This window comes from Micropterus salmoides, unplaced genomic scaffold (genome assembly GCF_014851395.1).
Source record: "Micropterus salmoides isolate LMB-PRFRI ecotype aquatic unplaced genomic scaffold, ASM1485139v1 Ms_hic_scaffold_18, whole genome shotgun sequence".
NCBI classification, from domain to species: domain Eukaryota; kingdom Metazoa; phylum Chordata; class Actinopteri; order Centrarchiformes; family Centrarchidae; genus Micropterus; species Micropterus salmoides.
The window spans coordinates 4,004,405-4,029,399 of NW_024040928.1; the positions used below are offsets into that span (position 1 = coordinate 4,004,405).

The 24,995-nt window shown below is 40.6% G+C and overlaps 1 protein-coding gene across 3 annotated transcripts in view; it reads left to right on the top strand.

The window, feature by feature from the left end:
• Positions 1-3,327: 3,327 nt before the first annotated feature.
• The window catches only part of tab2 (TGF-beta activated kinase 1 (MAP3K7) binding protein 2), a 44,028-nt gene continuing 22,360 nt past the window's right edge, over positions 3,328-24,995 (top strand). For 2 of the 3 annotated variants that reach the window (XM_038726635.1, XM_038726636.1), the window contains exon 1: positions 3,329-3,696. The gene's annotated coding sequence lies outside the window, so the exon portion shown is untranslated. Of the gene's footprint in view, positions 3,697-24,995 lie in introns of all 3 variants that reach the window. The other variant, XM_038726637.1, reaches the window with a different exon arrangement.

Below are 24,995 nucleotides of genomic sequence, written 5' to 3' on the forward strand. Positions count from 1 at the left end.
CACAGAAGTTTGCTTAAGACGGGAATAATGACTAGAGACCCACTGCAAAGCTAAATCTAAACTGCTGACCCATGACAAGCTGTCCTTAGACCGTGAGAAACGCGCCTCTTTCCATGCCAAGAATGTGGGTGGCCAGCCATGTTGCTCCAAAAAGCCTATCTGAGCAGTGTGGCCCGTTGCACCAGGGCAGGTTTTTATGTCGGAGTTGTCTCGGGCTGCTGCTGCTATGTGCATATGTTGCCCTTTTTTTGTTCTTTTTTCCTTCAGAGGGACCACACTGTCATTCTTGTAATCTGTCTATGCACAGCACATACGCAGAGAAATAGAGCTGGTAGAATGTGTGTGTAGGGGGGTGGAGGGGCTGTAAATCCAAAGCACACACAGTCCACTTCCACTTGTTAGGCAGCTTGTGAAATAAGACCAAACTGGTGAACGAAAAAAATGCATCCACATTCAGGTGGTAAAGTCATTGGAAATTCATGAAAATTTTGATTGCGCTGCTTTCGTTTTCCTTTGTTTTTGCTGATTCACTGGCCTTACACATAACCGCCCCCACACCACCAGCACATCACCAAGTGTGTAAGGCATTGTGTAAAGTAATGAATACTCTGTGAGAGCACTGGTCACAGAGGATAAGAGACTGCACTGTGCTGTCAGTTTGCTGCTCACACTGAAGGGGATTTCAGCTCCCTGGGCTTCAAACCCAGAGTCAAGGGGTCACAGTCTGTGTGAGATAGCAGGGGCCACAATTTGTATGTGTGTGAGTGACTGTGTGTGTGAGTCACTGCATTACGCCGACACACGAGACGCCATGTGTTTCCATCCAGTTCACTGAAGAACAAATGCGCCGTCCTTTTTCACAAAAAAGCCCACAAGCGTCTGTTTTCTCACTCACCCAGTGTGTGGGTCAGTGCAGCAAGAAGCAGCGAGCAGGAAACGTGCTCCACATCAATTTTGTTGTAAAAGAAGAATTAAATGGGACACCTGGTTATGGTGTCCACGCAGATTGAAAAAATCTAATTGTGTCTAATTTTAAATGTGGGTCCAACATTGCATTGTTCCTGGAGGACATGGGGGGTTCTTGGTGGGAGCAAAGGCCTCTGAAGCAGCATTTTGATAACATCACATCAAAAACTCAAACTTGAAATTAATATCAATTAAACCCATAACGTCCTGAATTTCCTAAACATTCCACTAAAACGTTGATACATGCACATTACAGCGTTAAACCCCTCCGGAACTCCTGGCTGTACTAAATGGTGCAACATTAGCTATAATGCTAAAGTGGCTGGCTATACAATGCTACATTTAAAGACCCAAACAGTTTCTTGTAATAAACCTGTTCTCTCTATTAGAACCTAATAGAACCAGTTCCAGTTCTTGGTATTCAGAAACACAAGCAACTACTTTTTCGTGCATTTTTCTGTTCAAGCGGAGGTCAGCGCAGCTTGGGTGAAAGAAACAAATTTGAACTCTTGGCACAGCCCTTCTTAGCTAGACTGTAGACATCCAGGCAAGAGCAGTTTTTTTGCATTAATACGCAGTTTAGGACAACACCTTAATATGAATCCTCTGGGAAACATGGATGTCTATACAACAATTCATGTCAATCACTCCGATATATATTTCACTCTGGACCAAAGAGATGGGCTGACATCCCTATAAAGGCACGCTGCTAGGGTGGCTAAAGATACAAATTGAATACTAACACTAAAACTTTTAAAATATAATGACAGAGTTGTAAAAACACACTGGTGCACTTTCAATTACTACCTGGCAACCCTTCCTCTGCAGAAGTGGTCGAGCAAAGTGTGTTTACAATCCTTCAATGAGGGAACACATCATGTTTGGTCTTTACTTGCCAGATTTTGCCACTCAACCTTTTAGGCTTGCCTTCCAACACTTGGCCTGCAGGCCTCGTGCACTGTAGAATGTACTGCAGGTCCTAATCTTGTTGCAGTATTGAATGGTTAAAAACTGATATGAGATAGGAATGAGAAATGTTTGTTGTTTAAATGCAGAGCGTGACATGCAATCATGCGCATCTTGTTAAAGTTAGTCTTCTAGTCTTGTTTGACCAGACCCTTCTACACACTGGAGAAGGCTTCTGGAAGAGTCATAATGCGTATCCTCATCTCTAAAAGCCTCACAAACATGCCTCAAACACGACTAACAAATGACTGAGACTTCAGATGAATCAGCCGTTTGAAACCCCGCGTATTCATTGCTCAGTAAGAGCTCTCTGATGTTCTGTCACCGGCAGCTAGCACCAATAAAAAACATTGAGCAACAGAGATGTGGAACATACATTTTGAGTCAGAGAACACATTACACTGAATTTAAAAGACTGCACACAGCAATTCTCTTTGAGAATTTTTACCAAAATGACAACAAAGCAGAAGCTCTACAATAGTCTGTTATATCCTCTCTAGACAGAGCACTAATACGCTGCTGTAAATGAGACAGCTTTGTATTTCACACCCCAGTATAAAATGTGTTTTTCTTTGGGTGGAGAAGTGTTCATACCCAACACCAACAGTTTATTTGTGATAAGAAGAAGCTGTACTCTGCCCACCCCCGCTTTGTGATTAAGACTTGTAATATACCCTGGCTGGTGTGTAATGCTGTGAGCCAAACAGACAACAAGAGATCTAATACAGAACACTTGCCATTTGATTTAAGGAGATAATTTTCCTTGTCAGTTTCTGCAGAAAGAGAATTGTCTTCACTCAACAGCACCAGAATTTGGTGTGAATTCATGGCATTGTGACTTACAGTGGTATAAGAATCTTGCATTTGCCGATTTCAGCGGTAAGAATTTACCAAGGTGATAATGTGGTGATTGAGGTGGGGAATTCTCTACTTGCTTAGAGGTCATACAGTCTATGGTCATACCACTGGATCAGTCCTTCAGCTGGAGGTTCAGTCCCCTGCGAGGTGCCCTTCAGCAATACAATGAATGCCTACTACAATATCCAGGAGCTGCTTTGTAGCTGACCTCTGACCTGTGAATGTTTACTGTCTCTATGAATAAAGGTAACATAAAATGAGATCAATATCGTTGACATTGTTATCACTGTCCCAATTGATCTATGAGTCAGACCAAAGCAGACATCCACCAACCCTACTCTTCAGCTATCCAACTTCTCTTGCATAGTTTTCATTCCAGCAACCTTAAAAACTTAACCGAGTCTCGGTTTGTTTATTTCCTTTGTTTTATATTCGCAGCAGCAGGCTTCTCAGCTCATTTTGCAATCACAACTCCCTCCTCCCTCAGCACAACTCAAGGAAACTGAAAAAAGAAGAAACTACTCGTCATCTCGCGATAGTCGCTTGCTTATGCAGACGCCATATTCTGACAGTATTTTGATTCGTATCTGCTGGAAGTGAGGAAAAAGAGAAAAGTGAAGGGCTGTCGAGGGGAGGGGGGGGCTGAAGAAGAGGAGCTGTCAAAAAGGTATTCTCGAGTCTCTGTCAAACAGCGCAGGGCTGAGGCTCGGTATCCCTCCCAAACGTTATTTTGAGGACACACAAGGCCCGGGGCCTCGGTAAAGTTGGCTCTTCGTCTCCCTGGTAGTAGCTGGACCCCTCTCGGCTTCTCCTCTCCGAGCTCCGCGGCCCTCTGGAGGTCCGGCGGCGGTCTCGGGTGTTGAAGGCGGCCCGGGGAGCGGCGGCGGCAGTAGCGGAGACGCAAAGGTAAGTTACATTAAGTTAACTTAAGGCTTTTGGCAGTTCGCAGCAGCCGGAAGAATACAGTTTTAATAGCGTTACAGTGAAATGAAAAAGCATTCCAGCGTCTTTGGCCAATAGGCGCTTTTACATACCGTCCCATTCCGTTTGAAAGAAATGGAGAGGAAAAACTTTTCAGATGTGGAAAAAGTTTTTGTCTACAGTAAGCAGCTAGCTAAGCTAGCTAACTGGAAGTATTTGTAGCCTGTTCCCATCTTGGCCGAGTTAGCAAATCACTGTTTAACGTTTTAAAAACATTCGTTAACCTCTCCCCTAACGTTACGTCGGCTTTAAAATAATATCTGTAAATATGTAACGTTAATGTGTGTATTTTTATTTTAGTAAAAGGCTGGCTGACGCTACATGTTTTGTAGCCCATGTTAGGCTACTTTTTCCATTGAGCGCTCCTTTGAAACGTCGCTAGACTGGTCGTGGATGGAAACGTTAAATCATAAAATTGTAGCTTCACTTAAACCTAATACAGTGAGTGTTTTAACTCTAACAAGGCTCAAAATCAAGCCGTTACACCTTAACTTATTGTTTATCCATTTGCTTCACCTATGAAACTTTATTTTTTTGTGTAACATGGAAACGTAACGTTAGTTGTAAATTAGGAGGTAAAGTAACGTAGCTGGCTAGGCAGTTTTGTACAGTTGTGTGGACAAGTTAATGTCTGGTCTACAAACTTCACTAAGTTAACTTAAAATAATCCTGCCATTTTCATAGTAAGATGATGCAAATGGAGCGTTAAAGTTTTAATGGGACCATTTAGTGTTTCACAACTGCGACCAAGTTAATCTAAAGTAGAAACTCAAACTCAAGACTGCGCGATTGGGTGTTTTTAAAAATTCGGTGATGAGTGAGTCACTTTAGCTGTTTGATAACTTTCTGACATTGTCCCTCATGGATGAGATCTTCCTGGTTTGTGGCAGTTGTGATGGAAAGGGGGTGGGTCTGAGCCTTTGCCAGTCAAAATGACAGCTTAGTAGTTGTTGTTTGTGTTCTTAGTATAGTTAAGATGAGAGATGTATATCCTGCCATAACCTAGTTCTCTCCTGTTGTATTTATTCTTGAAAAGGTACTACAGGTGAGGGAATGATCTGGGAGGCACAGGTTGCAACATGTGAACTATTTTTAAAGTTGCATGTTTGTTTGTAAGGCAAGAGTCCAGTATTTGGAAAACTGGATACATGGATTTTGTTTCCATGGAAAGTGGTTGAGTGATTTTAAAAGTCTGGTTCTTCACACAAGATCTTTGAGCTATTTTGCTGGTTATATTCTTGCAGTCCACATCATATTTAATCACAATGTAACACAAATATTACTGTTTGATGACAGGTATTTTTTTTATTGCAGTGTGTGGTTGTAAACCCCTTTCAGTTCATGGTAGCATTCGGCCATTTGTGGTGGTCTACTTGGCACAGTGAAAACCCCTCTGGGTGTGTTGAGTGTGTTTCTCCATGTTGTATCACTTAGGCCGGTCTTCATATTAACACAAGCCACCAGTCAAATGATGCAAAATGTTGGTTGTGTGGTTGGAAAGTCTTTCGGCTCTACCAGCCAGTTTGGCAGGTAATCAACCTGAGTCCAATTAGAGTTTTTATTCTAAAACTAGCATCTAAGAAATGGAATTGCTCTTTCAGGAACCTAAATTGACTTTGTGAAGGTAAAGTTTCACTCTGATGTAGTAATCCAGGCTTCTTATTGTACTCTCTATCCTCAGCAGACGTTGAATGGATTCTCTGCTCGGCTGCTTTGAAACGCTTGAGTTTAGCCACAGCGCTAAAGAGCTCAAAATCACTTCTCTGTCTGCCTCTAAACACCTCCAATCTAAATTGTGTTGTCATAGCTAAACTATAAGAGCGTATATCATTCATTAGCAGCTTTCGCCTGTCTTGACTTGCAGTCAACATTGCACTTCCTGACCAATAAGCTGCCATGGCCAACTGTTTATAGGTGCAGACCCCTAACTGAAACCATGTGTGCCTGTAGCTGGGCAAATATGTTGCTAGAAGGCCCTGCTGATTTGCCACTCTTTGGAGACTCAACATCGAATGCTCACAGCCTGTATGATAGGGGTTAAATCAGGATTTTGGTGAGGATCATGCACTTGTACAGAACAGGAGGCTGCTAATTGCTTTGTTTGGATGTCATTTGGTGTATGCTAACAGGCTAAATCAACACGACTAAGTGACTGCACAGATTAGAGATCTAAACCCGCACTGTGTAAATTGCCTTGATGCTTGTTGATAGAGGTGAAGAATTAGGCTCACTCGATGTGTTTGCTTTCATACAATAAACAAGCAGGACTAACACTTGTGTTTAAGAACTTTTACAAGAAGCTAAAGTTGTAGCACGTTGTTGCGAGGTCTTTGCCAATATTTTCCTGAAAAACCTGTTTCCTGATTTACCATTTGCAGTTTGCACAACAACTTATCACCAGTCAGAGCAAAGGGTTGGGGTGTGTATTTTTCCCCTTTCACAAGAGGAAGGATAATTACTGAATATGAGTGTGTTTGGATGGAGTACAAATGTTTGTGGTTCTGATCAGCAGTGCAGAGTCAGTTTAACCCAGGATATGATATTGGCTTACCTTTCTCTTTCTCTGTGTGTCGGAACAGATTTTCTTTAAGAGGCTGCAGACTCTGAGTTAGTGTAGATATAACTTGATACTTGTTCTTTCAGGCTGCTCTCTGCCCAGTGACCTGTCCACATAGGTTATTATACTGTGTGTGTTTTCTTCAGTGTAAAAGTGTCAGGGTAAGGCCTATGATGCCAAATGGGAATCAAGTAGGTGGAAGGGAAGGACCCATCACATTATGCCCATTGCTGCAAACTCAGGAAGAGGGCTTGGTGTTTTTAACCCTCCCCCACTCCAGTGTGTGGCTGTCAGGAAGAGAGGCTCTTATTGGAGCCCCCTCCCCCTGTCGAGCTCTCCTAACTTCTCCGCTTTAAATGGATTCCTCCATTACACATGCTGCTCATAGTCCTCTCCAGTTCAAGGGTTAAATTGCATGCATCCAGGCTGACTCTGCAAAGTCCAGTACACCTCTAGCTGTTGCCTGCTCAGCGCTTGTTAATTCTGCAATGTGCATTTTGTACGGCTCGATACTTTTGCAGCAGCTTTACAAAGAATCCACAATTATGATGGCACAAGATCATTTGAAGTTTGCTTATCTCCATCACTTTGTAGTTGTACACTATTAGGCTTTATTCAATAAAGCTGCATTCATTTATTTTATATTTTTGGCCACTTGGAGGGAGAATAACTCTTCAATGAGCTGACGAACCCACAGCCTTGATTCAAATTATGACTTTATAATTGCCTGTTCAGCAGACATTGCATTCATTTGGAGTTATGACTTGCCACCTGATATATGCAAGTCCAATATCAACTCTCCTATAAGCTCTGGCTTGGTCTAGATCAGAGGCTTTCAAATTGGGAGGTGGGCCTCTCCAGGGAGGCTCAGTGAATGGAAGTGAAAAAATATTACATTAGTTATTATATTAGCTATCAAAAGTGGATCACATAGAATAGCCTAAATATGTGTGAATTGGTTAAAGAGATAGTTTAGAGATACAGTACGTGGGGGGGAAGTTTACTTTGACAGAGTCAGAAACTAATAAATTCTATAGGACAGACTTTTTTAAAAATATATTTGGTGTAGTCTGAAGTTGTGTCAAACAGCAATATTTGGTGTCTTGGCTCAATTGTCTATGGGGTCAAATAACATGATCATAATCCCATAGGTATCCAGGAATTGAAACTAAGCAAGTAAACTAAGTGGGTCTGAGGGGGCGACCTTTTCCAAGCTTTGTCTAAGGTGAGTCCCACAGTCCCAGACTTTGAAAACCCTTAGTTTAGATCAATTTCTGTGAATAACATCTGGGTCTTTAGTTGCTACATGCTTGACTCTCTAGACCAGCTGGTCACTAACTTAATCTGTCAGGCTAGTTGGTGCTGGGCAGGTAGCCTACGATTGGTTTATAAGAACTTGTTTGCTGAAAACATCTGCCTGCTGCTGGAAACCAGGGTGAAGAGAGCAGTGAACCTGAACCATACAGCTGCAGAGTTGGCTGATATTTTTCAAATTTGACACAATGAGCAGCCCATTTTTGATTAGTGGAGCTTTAAATATGGGTGTTTGTTTGTTCCAACAGTTAGATTACTGTTGGAAGTTGTGCTAAAATGAATACTTTTTCAATACCATACCATTGCAGCATGCTAGTAGAGGTTTAAAAAGTTAACTTAACAAATAAGTCAAGCACTGGTTTATACTTGAAAGTATTGAGGTTCTATACCCATTGATAAGTTAGACATTTGTTTAGCAGATGTGATGACGAGCCAAGTTTTATATGCCAAACTGACAAATTGCATAGGTGTTGCACACACAGATTAGGTAATACAGATAAGGTAATGAAGATATATATGAAGATTAGGTAATGTCTGATAAAAATGTAAAGTGTTAGATCATGTGGATCATTATGGAAGACATTTAGCTAAAACTGACCTATCTCAACACGTGTGTACAGTCTTTCATTTGCTTGATCTGGAACATAAAGAGGAAGAGGTGCCACTGGCAGTTTCCATTTTCGTTGCTGTGCACATTAATGTTTCTCCTGAGCTCTTAGGGTCTCTGTTAGTTGTCATTTATGGCATTTCTTAGATGTTCCCATATATTTAAATGTGGTGGATCTCATTTTATTTGAGATGGTCAGACACTTTGACGAACAATTGGAAGGTCTAATTGAATGACATTGAGGTGGTAATTTTAATATAGTTTGAATAACAAAAACATCCCAGGAATTTTGAAGGGCTGTGGTGAGTGATCATTAGGCTTGGGTGATCTTCTCTATTTTCATATTGTCTAATCATGGCTACTTGAGATCACTGATTAGTGATCTGATCGCCAGTGGGTGGTGTTACGTTGCAGCATGCCAGTGAAATGCCACCATGGAAGAAAGAGACTTATTAGAGAGAAACCACCAGAAACATCTGTAAATGCACAGTACAGGGTTTCACACAGAATTACCGTGGTGGGGTGCAATAGAGAGAGGAAGATCACAAGCTAAAGAGCTGAGCAAATCTATGCGCTACGCGTAGCTCCACCATGATTTATGATTTTACTCATATTAAATAGTATGTTGCGGTCAGCATAGATATTGTGGCGTGTCGTGTCGCCACAAATAAATCAAAGAATAGGAAACACTGCAGTATGGTGCAGATTCTAGAGACTGTTTTTATGTCATCTTAGTTCAGATAGTGAATTAGTTAAAATCGCCTTTATATCGCCCCATGAAAAACCAATCGCTGATCATCCCTTCAGTCGCCAAGAGCCGATCAAATCGCCAATCGGCCCAAGCCTAGTGATGATTTGTGTGTAATCCTGCTCCTTTCTGTTTTCGGATTCGTCAGGGCCTGTGTAGCCTACACTGTAGGCTACACAGGGCTACACAGGGGATCCCGCGTAGTAACTACAGCTTTAGTGTGTAACAGAACACACATTTTTGCTTATATCTTTAATCTTCTTTCAGAGTGAATCTTGCCACACTATGCAAATCGGGTAAAAGTTACTTCAGGTGACTTTACCCAGTGTTGCTGTCGTCTGTTGGTTATTGCAGCGATACACACGTGAGATTCAGTTCCACATTGTTGGTCTTCTGTATTCATGCATTTGAATGCACAACACACTCTGCAGTTAAACATTTTAATGTAGCTTACCTTATTACTGTCTCTTACATTTCAAGCATCAGTAAACAAAGGCTGTATCTGTGTTGCTCTCTCCCCCATCCCTGTGCACTTGACCTGGGCTCTTGGTTTCATCTTTAATGGTTTTTCTTTTCCTCTAAAATCACTGCCCTAGCTTCCCTAAACTGACTCATTCTCTGTCACAAGCTGCACAGACCTTGTGCTGACTACTTGAGTAGGTCTAATTCCTCAAAACTGTCTAGAACTATTTTAGCACTGTCTCTTGAATATCAAGTCTACTGATGCTCCCTATCTATTATAGATGGTCACTATAAAATATTTTTGTTACAAAAATGACCCAGAGAGCTGTCAGGACCAGAATTAGAGTTTAAATTTGTACACCTGTTAAGTTTATCCATGCATGGTCATCAATTGAGTAGCATGCAACAGGTGTATTTTTCTGTTTCATTCATTAATAAACATGCCATCTAGAACAACTTGTTACTGGGTAAGATAACCATGTATATTAGATTGCACTCTGCATGGCATAATGGAATTATACATGACTTTACTTTGTTTTGATCGGCCAATGAAAATACCCATACCTGTTGACCACTAACCTCCAGTGATGAATGCAAGGGCAACAGATCAACAAATGCAGAAATGTTCCCATGCCAATGGTGTGCAGAAATAAAGAATTACTGACTGAAATTGCTAATGTCACTATTCATTAGCTTAAATTTGGAGACAAGGTACATTAACCCTAATGTCACCAAAGCTTACAAACGGGTGAAATGTTCAGCTAAATAAATCATCTCAAAATAGACATTCCGTGTAATGGCACTTGTAAATCAGACTTGAACATGGTGGAATAATTAAAGAGCAGCATTTCATGCTAATGAAGTGTTTTTCAAGTTTCCTTTGCAAAAACTCGGCTATGAAACAGGATAGTAGCGCAACCATCAATTAAATGAATATAGTGGAGCTCCTCTGTCGGCTCCCTTTGGATGTAGCATTTAAAGTAATTGGAACCAGAACTGCTGGTGTGTTAAACAGGCATGTTTGGAAAGAGAGCAGTGCAACTCTAGAGACACTTAGGGATTTTTAGTGAGATCAGTGTTGTGCTTGAAGCATTAATTTCGATTCTTGTTTCGTTTTATGATTTATTGGTCAATAGAAGCAGCAGACCAGGAGGATTATGTTGCCCTTTATTCTGAGTGACAGAAAATGTGCTGTTACAACAGTGTCATATTAACTTGCAATCAGTTGAGCCAGCAGAAAACTTGTTTACTTCCTGTTGTCGGACTTATGTTTTCAATGTGATTTGCTTTCACATAAACCATATGCAAGAACCCACAGGTTTTAGGATTCAGTTTGACAAAACAGAGCAGTCAGAAAATGGTATATTATTATCCAGATATTCTGAGCAAGAATCAGATGAAATACTTTGGTTTACTATATGAATTTCTACTTTGGATTACTGTTCATTATTTAATACCCTTTAAAGGCATTTTATGTCAGACTCAAAACTTTGTAAAGTACATTGTGTATTGTGTGTGTGTTAATTGACACCTTTCGTGATAGTTTAATCTCATTTACGAATGATTGTTAAAAGTTAATGTTAACTCAATCATGGTTTATCACTAAAAGGTCAAGCTGAATTTGCGAGCATAAAACATCTCTGAAATTTCAAATTGGCCATGTAATTTTTCCTTGACCCAGTTTCAGTGCAAACCAATGCTGATCAACATTTACAAACAAGTGATCAAATACTAAATACAATATTAAATATATAGAATTCCCTTCGATTGCCTGTTGTCTTTTTCTTATGTCCACAAATCTACTGGCCTTACGTGTTACGTATTACTGCACTTCTACATGAGCGCTGCTGTTCCAACAAGCCCCGCGTGTTGAACGTAACTCCTGAGTGACAGCGCACAGGAAGATGGTTCAGCGGTTATCTTTGGCCTCTGTGCTCCTCATAGTTGTGCAAACCATAGCCCTGCAGCAGGATATATGTGTCTGACACAAACACTTCCTCTCATAGCGCATTGCTCTGAGTAACACCTCAGTTTGCATTTTCATCCTCTGCTTAGTTTTACTTTTTGGGGGTGCAGCGGCCAGTTGCATAGTATTATAATTGTTTAAAAAAGTGTGTAAGAAGTAAATCCAGCCCACTCCATAGTTGGCTAGTTTCTTTGAAAGGAGTAGTTACCTATGAGCAGCAGAAACATTTGAATAATGATTAGAGTTTACTGCTACAGGAGAACCTTTGGTGTAGAGACAGAGAATAAGGATACACAGTCATGCAACTGTGCATATTTCTTCTCTTTAATACATAAATATATAGTCTCCTTTGTGTGACATGTGACAAGATGTGTATTTTGAAGGACTGACAAAGATGGGTTTAAGATATCAACAACCTCACTAAGGAAAATGTCATTGCACGGATGTTGGCCTGGTTTAGTGTTGCCTTCTTATTCTGTCCCCCTTTAATCTTTATTAAAGTCTCTTTCTGTCTTTTCTCTGCTCTGAATTAAATAGGTGACTACACTGCACAGATCTTTGCCAGAGCGCTTCCAGACCTTACATGACATCCTGAACCTGCATATTGGTTTTTGTGTGGTTTGTCTTTGAAACATACTCCAGCCTGCTAAAATTAAAGCTTTCTACAGTAGCGGATGCATTGACTTGAAAGGATTTCTCTAAATCTATTTTTGTTTTGGTGACTTCAGCAGATAGATCACTGTGAATGGGGATTTACAAGAATAATTCTGCATCCATGGAGTTGATGTAGTGTGAGTAAGCAGATTGTGAGTTGGCGTCCTGGCTGCTTGTTTTCTGTAGGGTGGATATTGCAGGCTGCTGTCTTATCACTCAATGCTTATCCTGTGTGCAGGTTTTGGCCCCATGTCCCCTCTGACTCCCTCCAATGTTTCCTTACAGACGCAGCACAGAAAGCCTGTCTTATTCTGTGCTGTTTTGTAAATGCCATACAGGGACTGCTCTGTCCTTCATCATTTCTCCCACAGTCTGCTGATGGTCTTTCATCTCTCTCAGGTTTTTTGTACTCACTAATGATGGGAAAGGGCTTTGATCTAGTGTCCTATCAGTAACAGCGTGGGCCTCAGGCTCTCATACTCCCCTGCTCCTTTGCTGTTTCACTCTGAAAACATATTGTCAGGGCGTGGTGGACAACGGAGTCAACCCAGCTGAAAAGCCTTTTGTTTGTTGTGGTTCAGTGTAGCTTTGCCAAGGGCAACTGTCTGTGTGGGTCTCTGTGAAATTCTCCTAGCAGTAGTGGTCTATTAAGTTAGACCCTACATTTGGTGTTTTGCAACCTTTCACATCTCCAATACTACCACCTGAGGTCTGGGAGAAGAATACAAAACACTTTTTTCCCTCCATTGGAGATTGCACAACAGTACTACAAACGTGCACAAGTAAAGCTTGTGGAGCTTTCAACCCTCGCATCCGCAGTGTGCAAAGACATCAGATGTTTTTTTTTATGTATGAGGCAAGTTTCTGTAACTAACCAGCGGTCCAGTATGAAGCTCCAAGGGGGTCTAAAGACAGAGCTGTACAGATTGTAAAGCCCCTAGAGGCAAATTGTAATTTGTGATATTAGGCTATGTAAATAAAATTGACTTGAAGAGAAGAGAATGAGCATGTTGGGTAAAAACTTGTTAGAGTGGAATCAACCAAAGAGGACAGGAGTTTTGCATCAGCTGCCCAAAGTTTCCCTTTTGTTTCATAGGTTTCTGATAGTTTCCCTGTTCTTAGTTACTGACCCATGTAAACCCCATCTCAGTTTAAACAAGGGAAGTGAAGGACTCTGCACAGGGATATCCCTGGGTTAGCTAAGTCTATTCACCCTCTTCCCTAACCCCATGCCCTATACCTCCCTCTCTTCCATAGTGCACTTTGGCCTTCCAAACCCATTGGCCTGCCTCCCCTCCTGGTTAGAGATGTCATAACAGAGCCACTGTGGTATTCCTTAGAGGCATGTGCTGCCTTGGGTTTGTGTGTGTGGTAGTGGGGGGTGCTGGGGTGTGTGTGTGGGGGCGGGGTGTCTGTGCTGCGTCTCAAGCCAAGCCGGCACTGGCACCCTGCACGGCACACCTGTTGATGCCAGTCGAAGCAGAACGAGCGCTGCGTTGTGCCTTCTGTCCTCTACAGGCACGGCCGATCACTTGCCCATCCTGCAGTCTAGATCAGAGGTGATTAATCAGGTGATCAACTCAAATGTCTCAAAATTAGAAAGAAGTATAACTTCTACTGCTGTATAGTGCAAAATCACTTTTACTCAACTGAATCTGTGGAACATTTATAGGGTTGTTGATCTGTGCCAGTGACTCTACAAGTTCTTGGGCAGGTGCTGAGATATCTGGCCTCCAGATCTCACTTCTCACTTTGAAGAACATACTTTGCTTTGGAACAAAGAATCAACAGCCCTTGTAATCTCTCCTATCTTTTACGTTTTTAACTCAACAATGGGCAACAACACATTTTAGATACAAATTAAATCCTTGTTCAACACAAAGGGGGGGGAAAGGCAGTTTTGTTGCTACACCATTTGGCAGATACATTTACCAGACATTTCACTAAGAAGAATACCTGACTTCATTATCACAGATAGAGGTCTGTAAAGGTCATAGTTTACCTTCAGTTCCCCTTTTAAAATCAGCATTAAAAGCTCATTTTAAATCTATCTCTACTTTGGGTTCTTCTGTCTTAAGTTCATAGACCAGGACATGTTTAGCCTAGCTTAAATTTGGAGGTGAAAAAATACACTTTAATACCCCTAATACATCCAATAGTTACCTGTCTTTGTTTAATGTAATTTTTGTAACATGGCGCACATCACGTGAAAGCAGGACCCTTTGAAATGCTACAGTCACTAAATCCACCCGGTACTGGACAAGATATTGCTCCTAAACGCCAACTGCTCCTAAAACTGCAATGTCTCATTTTTGTATTTCTATGTTTACACATTTAACAAAATACGTATAAGCATAAGAAAGCTTTGGACTTTTGATAGCTGTTTCCCCTTCCATTTATTGCTACAATAGTGATACAGCCCCAGACTTATATCAAGGTATTATACACCCAGAGATGCAGCTGACATCAATTTCTGTGCGAGATGTGAGGCAGACAGCCAATGTTGTCTGTCTCACATCACATTGTTCAATTAAAGAGGACAATGTGTTTCCCAAGGTCCCCCCTAGAAACTAATCTCCAATAGCACAAGGCTTAAGGGATCCGTTTTGATGATAATACGAGTGCAATAAATAATCACCATAATGGAAACAAATCCATGACCAAATTAGTTGCCAACCAAATGAATTATTGATTAGTTGGCATCATTGAGCAGTATTGACACTGCCTACTGGAGTGAAGTGAAAGGTGGCAACACCTTCACAACCACAAACCTCCACAGTGTGGGAGCGTTTCACTCTTAAACCTGTGCTGCAAAACCTCTGTCTCCCCTTCTGTCACGCTGTCTGCATGCTCATGACGTATACCTACAAGTGAGCTTGCCCCAGGCTCGTGCTCAGAAAGACTACAGAGAAACTACCACAGTAGTGGAAAATAATCTAATTGCGATTTATTTATTTTTTAACCAGTATTGCAATTGCAATTTAATATGAAATAAATTTTTAAGCTCTTTACCGTCTGTATTATTCAAAATGGACAAGCAGTGAATCAGTGTATAGTATTGTGGGTCAGGCCTGCGTTATGGTGAAATTAGGTGATGCATGAATTAGCATTGGTGGAGAAGAATCAAATTATAACAATATGAGAAAGATAATTTGAGAGTTAAGTCATGGCAGATATAATATCATCAGGTCGGCCTACCTACAGACCACAAGAAAAACTAAGTTCACCACAGTGTGTTATACAGTAAGAGCTCATTACAAAATCCAAAGTTCAACCAGCAAAAACCTCAAAGAATACTCAGTTTGAGGTTCAATTCAAAAGTTGGCCAACGAAACTAAAACCAAGTGATTCCGCTCATGTTTAATAGACAAGCTTAGTAATTCTCCAACACCGGAGTTCCCCACCCCCGCAGCCTCCGATGCTGATGAGCAGCTGTGACCAGGCTGGAACTCCGGACAGACTGTCTTTCGGACTTGTGTGGCTGTGTGTGTGACGCTGGTGCGATCGCCACATACGCTTGTCAAAGCGACAGATGGCCCGACAATTTCACCCACCACCACCACCAAGTTACCCGTGGGTGCTACTTTCATTCTCTGTGTGACACTAAAGTTTCTGTAGTGTCAGCTTCTGTCAAGCTTAAAGCCGTAGTACAACAACAAGTCAAGGTACAGCTAACGTGCGAAGGTGATGCTCTGCAGACTTGTTTACTCTCGTGTGTCATGTCATCGGAGTGTAATTGCAGCCGTTACGATTAGAAAATCTCGTTTTATCACATTGCAATTATATTGCGAATGCAATCAATCATTCACCTGTGTAGTTCCAAGACAATAATCCATTATTTAGGTAGAGCAAATGTAATGGCTTCATAGCTTTCTCCAAATATTTTACAAATACCAGCCTGTCCTATAGCAGTAATGTAACGTCATGTCTGCCCTCAGTCGCTTCTGTTCTCTGATCGTTCTCCAGCAGGGAAAAGCTCTTATCCGTGTTTGTCCTCGCTGTCCATCACTTTTTTTGTTTCTTTTTTATGTGGAGCATCAGAACCTTAACTTGGACGCTTTTGTGGATGCTATGACTTTGCCATACTTAGTTACTGTAGCCTACTCCGTCACTACAGTTGCCCCAGTGCCATGTAGAGACAGAGTTGCGTTGCTTTGCTAAGGGTGTGAATGCAACTTCGATTTATATGTAGAAGTCCCACACTCCAGCTTTAACTCAGCTAAAAATGTTGTGGGCTGGAACATTTTGCAAAGCTGACCTTGCCTGGGATGGGAGCACATCAATTATGCTGGAGAATCTAAAGATGAGGCATGTTGGCTCTCTGGATGATGAAGCAAGCTAACTTGCTAGCTTAATGTTAATTAAAAATAATAATATAAAATGTTAATTCACATTATGAGGATGAACTTTTTCTATAAATTTTCTCTAGATCAATGAATTGTTCAGGGTGTTGAGAGTAGCAAATAATTATTATTCACAACGATCCTGTTGACATTCCAAATTTGCCTTCAAGTTCATGGTGATGTTCGCAAAAAACTCAAACTCTTATCTGCGTGTGTGCCCAGTGTGGGTGAACACATTCTGTTGTATTTGGGGAAAGATTCATTAAAGACGTATTTTTTTAATGAAGTATTCATCTTTATTCTCTTTATTGTTAGTTAGCAACCTCAAGCTAAATTTAAAAGCTGATAGCTAAATAAAAGCCACTTGCGCGATTCATAGCCCGAATTGTTGATTATTCGTTTCAATATAGATTATTCAACCATCAAAATAGTCGTTTGTTACAGCCCTATATTAAACAGGCTTTTATTACAAGTAAATTACCCAGATGTAGGTGAAAAGGGCCTGCTCTCTGATGGAGACAAGTATGACTTGAATGTTTTGAGAGGGCTGGAATAAGACCGAATGGCATCTCAGCAGCCGAGGAGTCATGTGACTTGGCTGCTGTTTGTCTTTTGGTTGGCCTGAAGGTGGGGAATGATACTCCTAACAGCTGCGGGAAGCATTTCCGGCGGAGGGTTTTCTCCTCAGCCAAGCACACGGAGGTCCAGCAATGCACTGAAGCAGGGGTGCATCGATAACTACTTCTTCACCATCAAAACATATTCTTTGCACAACATTTTATCTGGAATTTGTGTTGTTTACAAAGTAATACTTTGTTTACCCTTTTATATCTGAAGTATATATTTGCTCTTGTTTTATCAGATGCACATATTTATTGCCCTGTTTAGCCTTATCTAGTACAGCATCTGTAATAAGGACCTGTTGGAGGTGTGGTTAAAAGGCTGTAATTATTCAGGCTTTTTTCCTGTATGTAAGGACCCAATAACACCATTAACAGTGTTTCGAACTGATGGAATGAGCAGACCAAAGACAGAAGTGCTGCTAATGTCCTGCTCTGTGTGTGCTTCAAAGAGCATGATGACATACAGTAAGTGCATTTTGTAAGGTAATAAAGGGTGAAGATTTGGCTGGTGCATACTTGGCATGTCATTGTTAAGTGCCTGAGTGCAAGCAGTCTCATTGTGTTCAATTGCCTCGCAGTGAGTGTTGAGAGACAGCACCGCCACCCAAGCTCAGGTATAGGGTTGGCAGTAGCTCAGTCCGTAAAATTAGGCTGGGAACTGGAGGGTTGCCGGTTTGAATCCAGCTTGGACCAGAGTTGCAGAGTGTGGACTGGCACTGCCCTTGAGCGGTGCCCCTAACTGCTCGGCATTGTTTGTGCATCTGTGTGTGTTTCGGACCTTTAATGCTAACAATAGTAAAAATGCGTTCCCCTTCCTCAGTAGCTGAAATGGATGTACCTTTGAGCAAGCCATCAATGGCACAGTGGCCAAATGTTGACACAGATTATGCAGTAGGTGCACATTTGGGCTCTAAGAAAGCTTTTTCCTAAGGAGCTGAGTCCTAAATGAAAACAACAAATGTTCAACTAACTATTGAGTAAATGAACAAACTATTTATAATACGTTTGTGTGTTCCTTCCCGTCTTTGTGTGCAGATGAGGATTTTGGACACTCATCAAGGGATAAAATATTGTCAAAGCATTTTAAAATGTTAAAAGCAGATTTTTGAAAACTGCTTTAGAACTAGGGCTGAACGATTAATTGCATTTGCATCATCATCGCGATATGATAAAACAAGATTTTCTAATTGCCAAGGCTGCGATTATACCTGACACGCGAGAGTAAAGCAGTTTGCAGACGAAACATCAACTTCGCATGTTATGCTGTACCCGAGTTGTTTTTGTACAACGGCCTTTAGCTCGACAGAAGCTGACACCACAGAAACTGTAGTGGGGTGGAACTCCGGTGTCGGAGAATTACTGAGCTTGTCTCTTAAACGCAAGAGGCGTTATTTGGTTTTATTTTCGTTGGCCAATTATACAATACACCAGCACCCACACAAACCATGCCACACAATGTAAACAAGATTACTGAACAATATTTAAAACAATAACTTCAGTAAAACAGAACAAGGGGAGCATGTTGCTCTCAGGAGGAGACGGTTGAAGGAGCACATACTGACACAATGGCATCCCGGCTCTGGCTACATCTACATCTGTCCACTGCAGAGGCTCTATCCACAACCTGGAGGAGGAGCTAGCATAAACGAGTGTATTAGTATAATAGTATAACAATAAATATATACTATACTTATACTATATTGAATATAATTTCAAATAATAGTATACTAAATAGCTTACCAGTACTTACTTGTAATTAGAATTTATTTTATACATCTGTTTAATTTTTGTGGGTTGTTTTCATTAATTGAATTAAATTAATTAAATTAAATTTAAATAAAAATCCTTGTGCAAGAAAGATGTTCCACATTGGTCTTTAATTTGTTAATGTGAAGTATTAACTTGTCGGTAACCATTTATGCATTACAATGAGTTCAACATTTGGAAAGTTTGCTGTAGCTTGTCAAACTTTTTTATTGTCCTGCCCCATCCAGGCTGTGATTGGTCGGTTCATGGAGAGTGACATTGACGAGCTCATTGGCTATGTGAAGTTGTTTCATAACAAAGAGAAGCCTGTACTTACCCATTAGAAGTTCATCAGGTTTTGCGCTCAGGAAAGTCTATAACAACACTACTCAAGTCCATATTCCTGGCTCTGCTATTCTCTATTTAGAGTTTAACCAATCAACTGAGTCTTTCTCGTTGCAGTAAACAGACAATAAGCCAGTCCGCCCCTCACAGTTCCTGGAGTAAAAGTTAATAGTATAACACTTGGGGCTCTGGTTATGATGGGTATCATTAATATTTTATCAGTTAGTTTTAAGCAAGGCATTGTTGATAAAGGGATGGAAAAGTTAGTCCAACTTTTGCAGATAAATACAGGTTTCAAATGTTTGTCCTATGCATTTTGAATGTCTAAAAACCTGGGGGTTTGCGGGAAATAGGGTGTGATCTTGTAGGAGGTAGATGGCATGTTCTGTTTGTCTGTGTGCATTGTTGCACCACTGGGAAAGGTAGGTAGGTGTGTGTGTGTGTGTGACTTCCTCTTGAAGGTGGGGCTGTGGAATGGGATCGACATGAAAGTTATGTCTGGTATTTATGGCTTTTGTGTGCAGCTTTGTTATCTCAAGGACAGAGCAAAGAAGGCTGTTATGGTACCAGACCACAAACCAGGTATTAGTCAACCTCCAGACTGTTACAAAGATTTACTCATGATTTCAAGCTCAAATACAGTCTCTCAACAGTCTTATATTTTACCATTTTCAAGCGACCTGACTTCAAATTGAATGTTGTTACTTAAACACATTCTGCTCTGTGATCCTTCCCTGTGTGTTTTTGTGTGGTGCTTCTGTATGTAAATTTACTTGGTAGACATGTCTTGACGATAGCTTTTTTTCCCCATCAACCAATTGATTGGTTGACTAGTAGGTAGAATTTTAGCCAACCAAGATTTTCTTTTGTTGACTACAGCCCTACCAATTCCCCCCGAATTTGATAATAGCCTTATGTCTGATAATCCATATGAGAATTTAAAAATAACAAGAAAATCGACTGCACAATTTCTCCAGCTTTATTTGTAATTTCTGATGTACATGTCATAATACTTTTCTACACTGCCAAAGCTTCACCTGATAACTTCTGTTACTTCTGTCGGATCCTGATTTGTATGGGTTTGCTAAGATAAAGATAACCTGATGAATTCCCAAGCTTAAGCAGCCCTTAATGAGGCAGCTGGCAGCAGAAAATGTGTGAAAGGTTGTAACTGTGGCTCTTAAACTGACAAATAATATGTAATTGTCAATCATGTGGTTGAGGAATCTGCTGCCATGCAGCTGGCCATTAAAGCCGAGCAGCCTTTGAAACTCCTGGCAGAAAATCTATCAGTTTCGGAACCTTTTTCTAGCACTCTACCCCCTGCAGTCCATGTCTTCCCAAACCTCACTGGTATCAGATCAGTTTTCACATAACTTAGTGTTCCTTCAATTCATTGCTGTCTGTCTGTGATATGACAAAAATGAGCAGTTGTGGTGTTCTGAGCATGACGGTGGTCAGCCTCTCAGTTCAGTAAACTTAAACAGGCCTTGAATGTTTTTTACCTGGTGAATGTAGTTCACAGGCTGCTTGTACAGGGTTCTCTTCCACTTAACAACTCAGCTGGTATTTCGGTGTTTTTAATAGCATCCAGGAGGTTCACTCTGCCACATGTCCATGAGTCACTGTATGACTCGTTGTGGATAGACTCAGGAGCTCCTCCACACAGTGCTTTGTTGCTGTGATCAGAGCTCCTGTGTACGATTTTTTTTTAACAGAATTATCCCTTCACATCCCATTGGAAATAATGAATCTGAATGTTCTTATAGATGTAAATACAAGTGGGCTTCTTTAAACGTTTTCCAACAGAATGATCATTTGCACCAGATTTAAAGCTTTTCAGTGACTAAAGGCCATGCTTCCATTCAAGAGCTCCTAGTAAACGGAAGCTTTGTACAAACACATGAAAGCAAGTCCTGGAGTGATGGATGGCTACCTGCCCAAACCTATGGCTAACCTAAGTCAACAAACATCCCTGCTATGACCTAAATTTACCAACAGCTGGTCAGGTTTTCTCACTTTCTCACTATGTGTAACTTTCACTGAATGTATCCAGTAATAACGTTGCTATAGGTTATGTTTTTAGATTTCATGTGCACCATTGGCTCCATGATACCAGTGCTGCTATGATTAATTGTTTTGTTGTCAACTACTAAATTAATCGCCTATTATTTTGCAAATTGATCAATTAGAGTAATGTTTCAGGAAAAAAATAGTTAATTCTCTATCCCCCCCCCCCCCCCCCCAAAAAAACATCAAATGATATATTATTAAAACAATTGTGTAAATGGTAAAACAGTACAAACGCAAACAGGGCAATTAAAGGGCTTTTTAAGTTGAGAAACATTTTGAGTCCCCCCCCTCTTGCCTCATAGGAGTTCAATGGCAGAAAACCAGTTCAAGTCAGTAGTTGTGGAGCTTTAGTAATGTTAGGTAGGCTGCCGGGGCTGTTTTATGCATTTTAAACATTGGATGAACTAATTCTTTTGTCTTTAATACAGATAATGCTGAGTAATTAATAAATTAATCATGACAAAAAGTTATAACCGATTATTTTTCTATTAGGCCACTCTGTTATTATAACATTACCTAGCTTATTTGGTAGCTTGTTTAACAGCTTATTGGACTGGAACTCACCTTCTACAGCTAGAGATGAGCAGATTGATCAGCTGGGGACTGAAATTTTTCCACTTGCTCGGCTCCTACCAGTGACCGGGGCAGTGTCAGATATCCGATTTTCTGCTGGTCACATTGAACCGCAGCGTGCAGCGTGTTTTTACAAACACGCTGCACGGCGCTGTTGTGCACAGACAGTAACCTCACATGGCTCATCTGTTGCTGTGAAAAAATACTGCGAGTTCTTTTAAATAAAACTGCTGACAAATAAAGTCAGAACAAACAGAGAAAGGGAAACAGACAGGTGTAGGTGTGTGCTTGTGTGTCTGATGGGAAGAGAAAGGTGAGCAGATTACTGTAAACACAAATAAATTGGAGAATTAAGTAGAATTAAAATGGTGTGCAGTTTATTTTCAGCTCCTTCCAGTGAAAATGTTATTTTATAATCAGTGTTTCATATTGACCATACAATTGAGACCAGTGAGAATAGCCAACATTTATACTGGTGCTGATAGGGATCCTAATAAAAATAGATTTTTCCAATAAATAGTTACAAAAATGTTTGTGTATGCTGTCAGTTATAGATCTTTAGAAAGAAATAAAATCGGAATCGGCCAAAATTAGAATCGGCAGGTCAGATCTTTAAAAAAAAAAAAACAGTAATGGGAATCAGGCAGGGAAAAATGTAATCTGTGCATCTCTTACTACAGCGATAATCCTGTGTGTGAACCGATATTAGGCTGTACCGTAGATCCACCGTTGTGTTGGGTTTTGCGCATTATCATGGTAAGTGGCTGAGCCCTTGGCTGGCTTTTGTTAAATATCTAACGTATGTAAGAGACATCCTCTATCCCAGAAAAAACCTAAATTACTATGTAGCCTAGCAAGTTATGAGTGGTGAACCTATGAACTTAAGTCATATTTAAACAACTATTGCTTTGTGTTGTTGGCCAGAAAAATAGTAAGACTGTGTACACGTATCCTGTAGGCCTACAATTACAATTTTGGCTGTATTATTTGTGTCCCCCTCAAAAATTGCTCTTGTGAAATTTTATGTTTATTGCCCCCCCCCCCTACTGTGAGATGAAATTTACGCCCATGGGTACAGGCCTACATGATACTGACTAGCTTGCCATTCGCAAGTCACTCCATCAGGTTGAACCAACCCTGGAGCGTTTATGTTCTTGGTGCGGTTCGTTTGGTGCTCATACACATCACAGTGGTTTGGTCTGCTGCCTTTCAAAACTTCAGCGACATCATTTCTAAAAATCACCTCCTGTGAGATGTTTGTATTGTCTCCGCCAACAGTAACATGAAATATCCGTTCTTCCCAATAATTGAATGACATTTCCACCACATGGCTTTTGTTTACAGTTTTTGGACCAGAAATCCATCATTGTGTCTGTCAGGAAAATGCCTTTTATCTGTTTTGTCACCCCTTCCTGGTGCTCGCCAACAAAATCTGTTTTATCTGCATCCTGTATTCAGCGTTTTCCAGTATTTGCTGCTCCACACCTTGTTGTTGCAGCACACTAATTTGGAAGAAGATGTAAAGAGTTTTCTTTTTTACAAAACTAGGGCTGCAGCTATTGATTATTTTAGTAATCGAGTATTCTAAAGATCATTCCATCGATTCATCAAGTAAATAGATAAGAAATACTTTAGCTTGGTGTCCCCTGTTTTAGCTTTTAATGGTCCCATACTTTGGACCCTTTCTGTCTTTTCTCTGGCCTGTCTCTTCTCTTCATCCCTCACTATTTTCTATCTCTTTCTCCATTTTGCAAACTGCATCATCAAATGATGTTGTCTTCACTTGTCCACAGCGTAACCACATTGTGTGACAGTAATAATCGTCAGTGCGAAACAGTGTGCAGGATATAGTTACATGGATAAAACGAAGCATTGAAGCAAAGAATTTGCTTTTTAGTAATTCAGTTACTCAAGTTTCTTGATGAATCATTTCAGCCCTAGACAAAACTGGTGTGGCTGTCCAGTACAGTAGGAACCAACAAGACGTACAGTGATGGGAATGTTAGGCCTAAATAATATATGGAGCAGAAAGCCAGCAGCTATTCAGTGTTTGGTCAGACCAGAATCCTGCTGCTGTACTGTGCTGACTTTGTGCTATCCTGTGGTATAAAGTGCTCAGACATGCATCCAACTGCTTTATATACCCATTTTAAACGTCTGCATTGCTGTTTTTTTCTCCTATTGTCTCAACTGGATTGGTTGGGTAAAATCTCCACCCTCCTCTTGGCCGGAGGTAATATTTGGAAGAATAGTGCACTACTTGCAATGAAACAGTTTGTAAAGCCTTTTCCTCCCTCAAAGCCTGATGTCCCAATCAGTTGTGAAAGCAATGTACACGGTCACATGGTTTGGACACTGCTGTTTTGCTGAATGTTTTATAGTTGGAAAAATAACCTATCATGTAACCTTTCATGAGAGTTGGTTTGGAAAGTTGAGCTTATAGATGATACTACCTGTTCAGTGAGTCTGTGTTGGGGCTTGTCAGCTGGCTTTTAATGTTTCTACAGTGTAAGGAATATCACTGTACAGTAATGCTGCAACTATTGATTATTTTCGGACCAGTCACGATTATTTATTAATTATTTATTTATTAAAGTCAGGCAGTCATGGCAGACAGTGGAACTGATAGTGCCCCTGGCATTCCATGTAGTGCATTGCAGTTAGAAATGCACAACCAGGAATATTCTTATAAGAAGATTGATGCTGTAAAGGGAGAGGTAGCATTGTATTGACAATGAAATTTCATTTTGAATTTTAGTCTACGTTGATTACATCGACTCTAAAAAATCGTTGCAGCCCCTTCTTTTAGTTATTCGTTTTTAAATAAAAAAAATTCTTGGAAGAAACCCAACAAAAAGACGAGTGGTTTAGGATAAGGCCTCTCATGTTGCTGAGGTTTCTATTTTAAGCTCAGGCTGTGGCTGTAACACATAATAAGTAAAGCATGGAGGAGGGTCCTCAGAAACAACTGTTTGTGATTGTTGCACCTTTGTATAAATTCATACCTTTTTAGATATAAATTGCATAGTATATATAGTATTTATTTCATCCACTTTATTGTAACAGCACTTTTCTGAATCACCAGTTTTGTCCCACAGTATTTCACCAAATAATTTGTGTGCTTACCATCAGTCAGCAGCACCATTAGGATATGATTTGGGGTAACCTTCTCTTAACATTGCTTACACTGGAGTCAAAAGTACTCAAACCTCA